Source organism: Psammomys obesus, unplaced genomic scaffold (assembly GCF_907164565.1).
Source record: "Psammomys obesus unplaced genomic scaffold, mPsaObe1.curated_primary_1811, whole genome shotgun sequence".
Classification (NCBI taxonomy): Eukaryota; Metazoa; Chordata; class Mammalia; order Rodentia; family Muridae; genus Psammomys; species Psammomys obesus.
This window is the reverse complement of record NW_026587934.1, coordinates 5,700-8,922: the sequence shown is the minus strand read 5'-3', so window position 1 is coordinate 8,922 and position 3,223 is coordinate 5,700. Positions and strand designations below refer to the sequence as shown.

The window sequence follows — 3,223 nt, the reverse complement described above, 5'->3', positions numbered from 1 at the left end:
TTTTGACAGACATATATGTGAAGCAGGAACTATTTAGGACTTGCTTATCCTATAATAACCACTTACAACAAATGTCGCCCAACTAATCTAAATATCCACGCCCTTTAAATCGTACTTTATCATAATTTGGTGGAGGGAATAAGCTCCCAGTGATGCAAACCAAACTTAAAATCTAAAAACTCCCAGGTCAATTACTGTCTTTTTAAGAGAGGCTCTTAAACCAGCCCAGGAGCAAAAGCAGCCTCCTATGGGCAGACCTGAGACTTCCATAACAAAACTGGCTGCTGCTGCAGTTTAACTAAGGGGTAAACATGGCTCTTTTATACTGTGGCTGGCTCAACTGGCTCAGCTTCACAGCCATGGCAGAAAAGAAAGGAACTGGAGGCAGACAAACCTCTAGACAGAGTTTGACCTAAACTGTATGTAAAATAAAAATTGCCATGGCAGAGGGTGTTTTAATCTCTTTTGGCTTCATTTTGGCTGTCATATTCATGGATCTGGTTGCAATATGTTTAATGGTGTTGGTTCTTCTTCATGCCTTCTCCAAGAAAGTTCAAGGAGAAAATGGGGAAAAAGCCAAGGATTGGGTACTAAGTTACAGACAATAGTACTCATCCAAATAATTAGGTTAATAAGGACTAAAATTCAAAGCTCTCTGGCTGCAAGGTACTTATTAGCTCTTTCTGGTAAGGGTCCACCAATTTACTGAAACATCAATTAAAATAACCAACTGGGCTTTGTTTGTTACAGTGTAAATTGGCACAACTGATTCCAAACTTAAAAATTTCTTGTCTCTTTGTTTGACTTTAATAAGGCTTTGAGTTACGAATATACTGATTTGAAACTATATATATCTGAACAAGTTGGTGAAGGCACATGCCTTTTTTCCCAACACAAAGTAAAAAGAAACAGGCAGATCTCCTGAGTTCTGGATCAAGCTTATTTACATAATAAAAGCTAGGATGACAACTCCTGCTATTTAGCCACTTACAAAGATACTCTAAGATTCAAAATGACAAAATTTTCCTCAAGGTTACCATGTAAATTCTTTTTTCTTAATAATAGATGTTATAACCTTACTGATCTAAGGGTGGGATTCACATCATTTTTAGGTTTATGCAAAGATAGATAATGTCATACTGCTCTGGAAACTGCCTTATCCTTTTAAATGTGAGACATTTTCACAGGGGAATAATGTTGGTTGTGCCTATGTAAAAAGACACAAGAAGCTTAAAGATGGCAAAATACATGCCAACCTAGTTTAGTCTTAAGAACTCAAAATTATATTCATATGTTTAAAAACAAAACTGTCCATCCCATATTAAAAAAGAGGGCAAGCCAAAGAATAGCCACAATCAATGTAAAGCCCAGGTACAAGATGCCTAGGGTCTGCTTAAATGCTAAAGATAAGAGGGAGTTTAAATAAAGTTCGGCTATAAAGGCATAACTGTCTACTCTGTATAAATAAGGGGCAAACCAAAAAATAGCCACTATCAATGAAAAGTCCAGGTACAAGATGCCTAGGATATACTTAAATGCTAAGGGTAAGAGAGCTTATATGCTAATACTAAGAGAGTTTATATAATTCTAGTGGTAAGAGGGAGTTTAAATAAAGCTTGGCTATAAAGGCATAACTGCCCATCCTGTATAAATAAGGGACAAGCCAAAAAATAGCCACAAACAATGTAAAACCCAGGTACAAGATGCCTAGCGTATGCTTATCAATGTAAAGCCCAGATACAAGATGCCTAGGGTATGCTTAAATGCTAAAGGTAAGAGGGAGTTTAAATAAAGTTTGGCTAGAAAGGCATAACTACCCATTCTATATATAAATGGGGATAGGAAAAATAGCTACAACATATATAAAAATCTAAGGCTAAATCTCAAAACAGGTACAAGATACCTATGGTACGCTTATATTCTAAATTATAAAGGAGTTTATATAAAGTTTCCTTAAAACCTACGCTTTGTATTGCTCAAGGCAACCAGCTTGTCTCTCTAATGAGAGGCTTCTCTAGGAAAATAGGTAGCAACTTGCCCTATACAACAGGCACACAAGAGCCCAAAAAGATATTTTAATCTATTCAAACTTGTTTTGATTTCAACATGATAATGATTGTATGTTCAGTAATATGGTACCTTATATTGCTGATCCCTTTACATGGGAACAACTCTGAAAGAGACTGAGACATAAAAATGTGTCTCCAGCCAAAACTTCAACAATACTTGGCCAATAAATCCTTGGCTATAATATCTTCAACATGTATTATGCTAATCTTTTAATTGCGTAGATAAAATTGGCTTACAGTTTAGTTTCATCCTGCACATCTCATACATTTTTAATTTTAGAACTCATAATGCTTGTGAGAAGTTATATGTTTGCAGAACAAAATAACTAGATGACAGAGATACTGGATCAAACCTAACAGAATCATTCTTTAGCATGCTGAGACATTGACACATCTGTTCCAGCATCTTGCATGTTCCAGCATTCTGCTTGTACCTGCCTCAACTTCTTCAACTGCTGTTTCTCATCAAAGCCTGCTCCCAAAAGAACTTTGAAGAAAGTTACTAATTTTAACTGGTCCAGCATTTTAGACTGTTCCAAAAAGGACTTTTATTAAGCCTGAAATTTCTCAACATTCAAATGTTATTGGACCACAATTATTATTGCTTGCTTAATTAACCATTTTTATTTGGGCCCCCTACAGGATTTCTACATGTCCACAAGTCAGCTAGAAGAAACTCATGAGAACGATGTCCAATTTCCTTTAAAGGGGGTTCGGTATGTTTTTGATTGTTTGCTATGGCTAAGAAATTTTATTGTCGTGCTCACTTCGGCAGCACATATACTAAAATTGGAACGATACAGAGAAGATTAGCATGGCCCCTGCGCAAGGATGACACGCAAATTCGTGAAGCATTCCATATTTTTAAAGAAAAAGTAAAATCAGAAAAGTTTCAATCACAAAATATCCAAGAAATCAAGGATGCTATGAAAAGACAAAATCTAAGAATAATAGGAATTGATGAAAAAGAAGACTCCAGGCTCCAAGGTCCAGAAAATATTTTCAAGAAAATCATAGAAGAAAATTTTCCCAACTTAAAGAAAGAGATGTCCATAAATATACAAGAGGCCTACAGAACACCAAATAGACTAGACCAGAAAAGAAACACATCACTTAACATCATAGTCAAAACACTAAATCTACAGAACAAAGAA

At 35.7% G+C, this 3,223-nt stretch overlaps 1 non-coding gene across 1 annotated transcript; it reads left to right on the top strand.

The window, feature by feature from the left end:
• The first annotated feature begins 2,828 nt into the window (after positions 1 to 2,828).
• On the top strand, positions 2,829 to 2,935 carry LOC129674202 (U6 spliceosomal RNA). Its single transcript, XR_008719786.1, has one exon. It is a non-coding gene; the product is annotated as a U6 spliceosomal RNA (small nuclear RNA).
• Positions 2,936 to 3,223: the final 288 nt, after the last annotated feature.